The sequence below is a fragment of the Corvus cornix genome, chromosome 1A (assembly GCF_000738735.6).
Source record: "Corvus cornix cornix isolate S_Up_H32 chromosome 1A, ASM73873v5, whole genome shotgun sequence".
NCBI lineage: Eukaryota > Metazoa > Chordata > Aves > Passeriformes > Corvidae > Corvus > Corvus cornix.
In genome coordinates this window covers 66,200,986-66,209,390 of record NC_047057.1, presented here as the reverse complement: position 1 = coordinate 66,209,390, position 8,405 = coordinate 66,200,986, and the positions used below count along the sequence as shown (strand labels likewise).

General features: G+C 45.2%; 1 long non-coding RNA gene across 1 annotated transcript; it reads left to right on the top strand.

Annotated features, from left to right (window-relative positions):
- Positions 1 to 742: 742 nt before the first annotated feature.
- LOC120411958 lies at positions 743 to 6,125 on the top strand. Its single transcript, XR_005604568.1, has 3 exons — positions 743 to 844; positions 5,052 to 5,138; positions 5,944 to 6,125. It is a non-coding gene; the product is annotated as an uncharacterized LOC120411958 (long non-coding RNA).
- Positions 6,126 to 8,405: the final 2,280 nt, after the last annotated feature.

Genomic DNA, 8,405 nt, shown 5'->3' with positions numbered 1-8,405 from the left:
TTTCCTCCGAGGGAAATTCTTTCCAAACCTGGTGGAGGAATGGGATGGCTGTAACCTGCCTTCTATCAGAGGACGCTCATTTCGGATGTTCCTGCAAATTTGTCTCAAACCGGTAAAGTTAATAATAACTAGGTTTTATAAAGATAAATAAAAAGAGGAGGGATTGATAGGGAAGATGTCTTTACAAACAATTTGATGGGTGAAGGTATGGGTGTTAACGTCTTTAAAATGGGTCTTAATGTCTCTACTAACTTTGGGCAGCAGGTTTGTTACAGAGCCCGGACAGCTGGGCTCCTGAAACAGCAAGGGGGTCTGCGCAAGCCTGAACTTCTGAACTTTGGGGTAAAATGACAGATTCAGGGGAGGATATGTGGTAGGCCATTCAGGAAGGCGCATACCTTCCTAGTACCTCAGCTAATGGGGAACAGAAGAGGCCCGGGAGTTTAGGATAAAAGGAGGCCACACCCTCCAAAATCCGAGGGAGAAAACACCACAGGCGTGTGCCCCAGTGGACTCTCTCCCTTTATTTGAATAAAGCTGTAGGACTCCTCTGTCTCCTTTGTGGATGGCTGGCTTTTCATAGCATGATTTTCCATACACTTTCTTTCACAGGGTTGGCTTTTCTGAGATCTGGGAGCAAGATAGTGCAGCCCTCAGCTTCCTGGCCATCCCCCAGCCAATTCTTTCTCCCGTCAATTCTCCAATCTTGGACCAAAACCAACCTGAACAGTTCAGGAAAAAAACAAAGGCCACCGAAGGATTGCTGTCACAGTCTCCAAGGCCAGGAAAAGGAAAAAAACTTCTTGCCTAAGCTAACAAAAAACCAAGCTAGCTACGAAACAAGGTAACGCTGTCACTTGGGAGTGAGGCTTTGAAACAAGCCCGCCCAAGAGCCCCAAGGCTCCTCCACCCCCAGACCCACCTTAAAGCTACAACAATCATTTCTGGGCATAGAGCAGACAGTCAGGGACTAGAAAACCACCCTAAGGCAGCTAGCCAAAAGCTCTTAGGGAGAAAGCCTCACATAGCTGTGAAGGAGAGCAAAGCAGAGTTTTTTTCCTTGAACAAAACTCTGGGTAAGATACGCTAAAATTCTGATCTTTCACCACTTTATTATCCCACCCTGGTACCTTCTAGGTACTGATGGTACTCAGCCTGGGACTCTCAGAGGGAGCTGCACCCACACACTGGATCCCTTACTGTCTCCACTGAACAACTGCAGTTGCAGTCTCAGCTTGAAACAACGAAGTCAACTCACACGTAGACTTTATTCCTTTTGATATTCAGTCCTGGAAAGCTATTCCCATTATTCATGTGGGTTTTAGTACTGCTGTAATTCCTCTAATTCCTTACAACCTAAACTTTCTCCTGTCATTTATGTTTCTGGTTGCAGGTAGTGGCTTAATAACCTAAGACTGCCCTGGAGTTAACAATTTAGTTTACCTTAGAATGAGAAGTGCTTTGATTTGTCAAGTCCAGCCCTAAAATTTAGGGTTAATTACACTGCTCATTATCCCAACTCTCTTAGAGAAGATGAGGTATCACTGCAAACATCTCCCAGCTTTGATTTGCTGGCACCCTCTCCTCCCACCCAAGTGTCCTTTTGGGGGAAGAACAAACACTGGTCTATGAGTAGCTCTGAACTGAATGGTGAAGTTCAAAAGTCAGATCTCATTTATCTCTTAATGAGAACAAGAGTAAAAGGCATGCAGGGCAATCTATACCATCAGTTGGCAGCTAGAAACAGCAGCTTCCTCCATCTTCAAAGACAAAAAACTCTCCTGTAACCTTTGCCCTTCATCACTCTACAGCAAATAACTGTTTGCCGTCCTCATTTGAGGGTACACATCAAACACAAGTTTTTTAGATCCTGCACTGCCTTGAGATTGTGTTTTCTTGTTGGGGTCCCTCCCCTGCCGTGTAGCCCTGGCAGAGGGGCCCTGAGGGCACAGACACGGGGTTTCCCTGTCCCTGCTCAGCCTCGTTCCCATTGGTTGGTTTGTGTTCCCTGCGCGGGCAGAAGGACCCTTGGTCCCGTGACTGGAACAGTTCCTGGGCAGAGCCCCGGCCATGCGGCTGGAGAAATAAACATCTCTGAAACAGCTATCAAGAATCTGTCTGTCCATATATATTTCCTTTCCACGGGACTCCTGGTTTGATATATGCGTGTTGCAGGATCCCCACTGCAACAAATGGTGGAGAATTGAGAGCAGAACGATCCCCGATCCCTAAGCGACTGATTTGTGTGAGTAAACCCTGAAAACTTTGGATTCCTCTTCTTGGTTTTGCTTTGCTATTCCATATCTAAACTATGGAGAACGGTGGGAAGACTCTTGGCTCTCAGAGCCGCATATGGACATTTATCTTAAACTTAAAATGATTCTTGAACAACGATTTGTAAATTTTAGCTTGATTCAAGCTCAGAAAGAACTGAAACACTTCCTGGCATGGTTGTTTAAGAACTTTTTCTATGTTTCTTGGGATTTAATTCTTACCAAGGGCTTTTGGAAAACCGTTTGGACACAGTTAATACTGGAGTCAAAATATATGCCGATGGAAGAATATTTTCGTGAATATTATTTAGTTACCGAGACTGTTGAACAATGTCAGCTGTGTCTTGGCGAAGGGAAGCCTGGTGCAGGGACCGTGCGACCCAGGCCACGTGCACCGAGCGCCCTCCGAGCAGCAGCGAGGCAGTTCCCGCGCGCGGGCGGAGCCACGCGAGCCGCAGTGTCGGTGGCGGAGCGAGGCGCGGCGGGAGCGGCGGGACCCGGCGGTGCCTGCCCGGTCCCGCGCAGCGCGTGGTGGAGCGAGCCCCGTGAACGCCCGGCCGAGAGGGGCGGCGCGCGGGCGGCGGCGGGCGGCAGTGGGCGGTGGAGCGGAGCCGCGCCCAGCCGAGACGCGCGCTGGAGCAGGGCGCAGGGGAGTCGTCGCTCGGGGGCCCGGCCGAGACGTGGTGCAGCGCCCGGCAGCGGCAGCGAAGCTGCGACCAGAGGAGGCGACGCACGGAGAACTGAGCGGCGCGGCCCGGCCCGGCCCGCGCGGCCCCGAACGCGACCCCGGGAAGAGCGCGCAGGCACCAGCAGCCCTGACAATTCCAACACGGGAGCGACCGAAAGAGAGAGCAAAGACGCAGCGAGACAGAAAACAGCAGCCACTCGGAAAAAGGAGAAGATCATAGTAACTAAGACCTTAGGGATAGTAAAATGGTATAATGTTAAGCAAAATTATGGTTTTATAACAAGGTGTGACAACCAGCAAGACATATTCGTGCATAGAACTGCTATTAAAAACAATAACCCTGAAAAATGCATCCCAAGCTTGGGAGATGGAGAGGTGGTGGAATTTAATATTGTACTAGGGAGAAAAGGGTTACAAGCATCGCAGGTCACTGGGCCTGGTGGTGTTTCTGTAAAAGGCAGTATATATGCAAAAAATCGTAGTCATGTTAGACAATATCTCCATTGTAAGCCCCCCTTACAGTTTCCCTTTCCTAATCCCACCTTTCCCTTTTACCCTATGTCCTATTACCCCCAGTGTATTCCCAATCCGTTTTCTCATCCATGGTTTCCCTCACAAAACCATGCTTTTGCCAATTGTTTCCCCAAAAAATCCCTTTCCAATGCCGAGTGGGGGATGAAAAGGGGGAGGGAAGAAGTTAAACCCTCTCCTGCCTCAGTTTCCCCACAAAGCATGCTCAGAGAGTCCTGTCTCCCTTCTGTCAGCCCTAAGATGTTCCACAGAATCTGTTTGGACATTTAAAGACTCAGGAGGGTGGCTTGTTTTGTCTTGAAACTGTTCTTGTTATGTTTATCCAGTTGTTTTCATTCTCCTTTTATTAAAATAAAACGGGTGAGGTGTTGGGGTCCCTCCCCCTGCGTGTAGCCCTGGCAGAGGGGCCCTGAGGGCACAGGACACGGGGTTTCCCTGTCCCTGCTCAGCCCTCGTTCCCATTGGTTGGTTTGTGTTCCCTGCGCGGGCAGAAGGACCCTTGGTCCCGTGACTGGAACAGTTCCTGAGCAGAGCTCCGGCCATGCGGCTGGAGAAATAAACATCTCTGAAACAGCTATCAAGAATCTGTCTGTCCATATATATTTCCTTTCCACGGGACTCCTGGTTTGATATATGCGTGTTGCAGGATCCCCACTGCAACATTTTCTCACTGAATTCTTACTTTCTTCTTATGGTTACATAAGTTTATATCTCAGTATTAAAGAAATCACCTTAAAATTAATTATAGCTCTTGTAAAAGTACTTCATCACAAGGAATACCTACCAAATGTATTCTGTTTTCTTCTTTCAAGAAGCACATGACCTTCCTTCTGATTGGCAAGTCACAGACATAGGAAACAAAGATTTAACAAGCCTACACATCTGCTTTCAGTATCTGCACATCGTATATGAGAAAGATTCTGGAGTGATAAGAATGAGTAACTTATAAGACTGAGAATGCTAACAGGACTCTGAGAATTAAAAGCTGACTTCAACCAACCATAATTCAAATTACTTAGGTGAAAAGGACCCCAAAAATCTAGTTCTGCCTTTGTAACTCCAGAAATAGCAAAAGAGGTATAAAAGATGAAAAGTAAAAGTGCAAGTTGTTCAAATAATGGAGCAGTCTGAATGCTTGAAGATGCTCATCAAACAAATCAGGGGAAAGCAAAAATGTGCAAACCGTAAGTCACATGGGTGTGGAAACAGTTTATCCCTAGCCTGGCTGTGGCACCAGGACAGTGGTTAACAGTGGCTAAGTAAGACAAGGCTGGGAGTTCAAATATGCTGAGCAGTATCAGCAAGGCAAGAATGACTTGGTTTTGGGATCCTGACAAAGTCATTGCTGCTGCCTCACACTTTTACTATGTGAATCCCACCAACTTTCATTCCCCAAATGCTCCATGATCTGCTAAATCAGCTTTCCAAAATGAAGGGAAGAGATACATGTGTGACTATTTAAACATTATCAAACATGGTCCTAGACCACAGAGTAACTCATATTTTCAGGTGTAACAAGTTGCTCACTGTTACCTTATTCCTGTATTGTTATTTTCCAGCCTTTCTGAAGCTCATAGAGAAGCACAAGTACCTGAAGCAACACACAGCGTGCCTTCTGCAGTATCCAGTCACCACGATTCAGGAAGGTACGTTACATCCATAGGCAGCAGACACTGCCATGGGAGAAGGAACATTACAGAACGGTAATAAATCAGTGTGTTTCAAACCACCTCCGTTGAATACAGAAATGCATAAACTGGGTTAATAACCAGAAGACAGGGTGGGAGTAAACCCTGGTCCAGACATTAGACATTTAAATTCTAATTACCAATGTTACTACAAACATGATGATGATTTTCCAGAGCTCCAATTGAATTGCATATTAATTTTGACACTGAACCCAGACATTCCCATACCTCTAGTAAGCAACTTGACCAGCCTGTAACCCACAGATCAAATCCACTAAGTGCTCTGATGAACCAGTGGCCTGATGAGGCCTTTCAGGGAGCTCCAAGCAGACACTTTTAGCTTTTCCAGGATGCAAGCCCAGCCTAGCAGTGCTCTTCTGTCCCTCCACTCCCCAGTGACTCAGACAGATATGATGCATTTCTGATACTGAATTATTCAGCATAATTCATCAGATGGGAAAACTGGGTCTGGGCTTCTTCCCTACCCAGTGAAGTTGCTCTCTGCAGTCGAAAACAGAGCATCTTCTTGGCCACATGGCTCAGGGCTGCCACTTTTCAGTGCCATTCATATTAAAATCACATCTGATTCTGCCTTTCTTGTCATCCTGTTTGACTGCTTAAGAAGATTTCTTCAGAGACTGAAAGCAATATAAAGCAATTCATTAAAAATGCCCCTGCAGCCTACACCCCCTCCTGAGTCTGGAGTTTTGCAACTGTGATACTGTGAAAGTATTTCAGCTGTGCACTTGTTTTGCCTCAACAGGAATTTACTCTGGAAATAGGGCAGAAGATGAGAGCATCACCACCCTGGACTGGTGTTAGCCTGTCACGTGTGTCACAAGCATAGTGAAGGTCACAGACAGCATGGATCATTCTCTGTGGAAAAAAAGATGCTCCTGTCACACTCATCATAGTACATTCTTTCTTTTGCTTTTTTCCAAGCAGTCCTGCCACAGCACACAGAGGAAATGGAGATGGCCTTGATGATCTTAAAGGCCTCTTCCAACCCTGATGATTTCGTAAGTGCATCATGAGCAGAGGTTCTCAGGTAGCAACTCCTTTATGCTCACACATTTAGACAATCAAGTATCAGCAAAGTAGCATGAGAAAGCACAGGGGTTTCTGGCAAGGGGAACTGCAAAAGAAAGGTCAAATCTTTGCACAGAAGATGCTGAGCTCCTTACAAAAAAATTAATCAATCTGATAATGCCAGGGTTCCTTTTTCATGTTTCAAAATAAAAGCACCGTTTGGATGCTGAACTTTTTGCAGGAGCCTGCTCACTGCAATACCTCTACAAGTGCAGCACAATGGCAGAGCTGAGGCACAACAGCCAACTCTGTATCTGCTTGCAGGTGTTGCAATCGTTTGTTCCCACATACTACCCATGAACAAGGAGAAAATTTATTCAGCAAGAAAGATGCAATTTTTGGCTATTTACTTCTCTTCAGCATCTGGGTGGTGGCATGGGACTGCCATGAAGTATAGCATAGAGCTCTTCTGGAGACATCCTGTTTGCTTGCAGTGCTGAAAAAAACCCCAACACTGCAACAGAGCCAGTAATGAAGGATTCTTAAAACTTGTATTTTTATTAGATGCTGAGTTCATGTTGTTGAATCTTCCAGGCAGCCAGATGGTGACAGTGAATTATGGATTCAGTTAGGAAAATCCTGTGATTTTCAGTGCAAGTCATGTGCCTGAAGTAATTTAGGTTTGGAAACTGACTGGTCCACCACAAGCAGTATTTGTTGAGTCACAGGTCCAGATGCACATGAACATGTAAACCACGGCTCTGTTCAGTTCTGTTTCTGAAGTTGCAGTCACAACATCAGTAGCTTAAGCTTTTTGAAGACTTAACAGTCCTAATGACTAACCTGTGCATTTGGCAGCAACTCTACTCCTCCACATTCATAGGATGCTTGTGGATACAATATCGCTGCTAGCAAGAATTTTTATTGCTTCTTTCTAAGCCCGTGAGATACTCTTCTCTCTCACGAAGATATTTGCAGAAGTTCTGTAAACTATGAACACCTGCGACCTTGTAGAACTATGTTTATGGTACAGTAGAAAAATATTTTGACAATGGATATTTAGGATTTCTAGCCAATCAACCCAGAGGGTGGCTGATCCTTTGTCCAATTAGACTATGAAGAAAAAAGTCTATAAAAGAGTTTGTAAAATAATTAAATAAATCAATCTTGCGGCACAATTCCTGCCTGTTGGATCTTCTCTCCTCTCTTCCCTATGGCTGCGGGACACAGTAACAGATGCTGAAGAAAATAGGAACTACTCCAACATCCAGGCAAGCTCAAAACATGACCAAGGTGTCTTACATTTATTGTTTTTATTGCTTTGCCCTGTAGATAAGGTACCTTTTCAGGTGAAAAGGTACGCTGAAAGGCAGAATACAACCTGCTGGTCCATCACTGAAGTTTTATCTTCATTTCCCAGCTGTCTGCGTAACACTATATACTTGCATCTTCTGGATTCCCAGGAGAACGTAAAAGCTGCTCTCTACAGAAAGATCAGAGTTAATCAATCTTGACCTAACAGCATTTTAAAATCATAATCCAGAGTCCAACCATGTTAACCTTTCAAACCTGCAGTGTCCAAGACTCTTTGGAAGCGAAGATCAGGGCTTACATTTTCTAGTAGGTCTCATCAGCTGGCATGAGAGGCAGCAGCAAAGTGGCTTTTGAGTCTTGACTTAATAAAGAGCGACAAGTCAAAGGGATTCCACCTTACAAAATCCTGCTAAATTCCTTAACCTTGGGAAAAGCTACACTCCATAATGCCTTGGTCTGCACAGAACCTGACACAGGAGGTCTGTGGTTTTGCATAAAGACACCAAGAGAAGAAGTATCTTCAAAACTTGGCAAGGAAAACTTCAAGAGTGTTACTGTGTCATGCCAAGGAAAGACAGAATTAAATGTACTTCTCTGGGATCCAACAGTCTGTGTAGTGGATATAGTCCAGAATTCCATAAGGCAGTTCTGCCCTGGCATTCATGTATTAGGAGCTTAATTGCTGTTTCATCCATCTATGCTCAGTTTAGAAATTGGTGGGAAGGAAAAGAGAAGCAAACGGAAAGTCTCTTAGACCTGACAGACTGCAAAGCAGATAATTTAAAAAGCCCTTTAAAATAAAATTTATGATGGTAGAGAAGTTTAACAGCAGCACCTACTGGACATACCAAATGGTATGATTTATTACTTAAAGCTATCGTG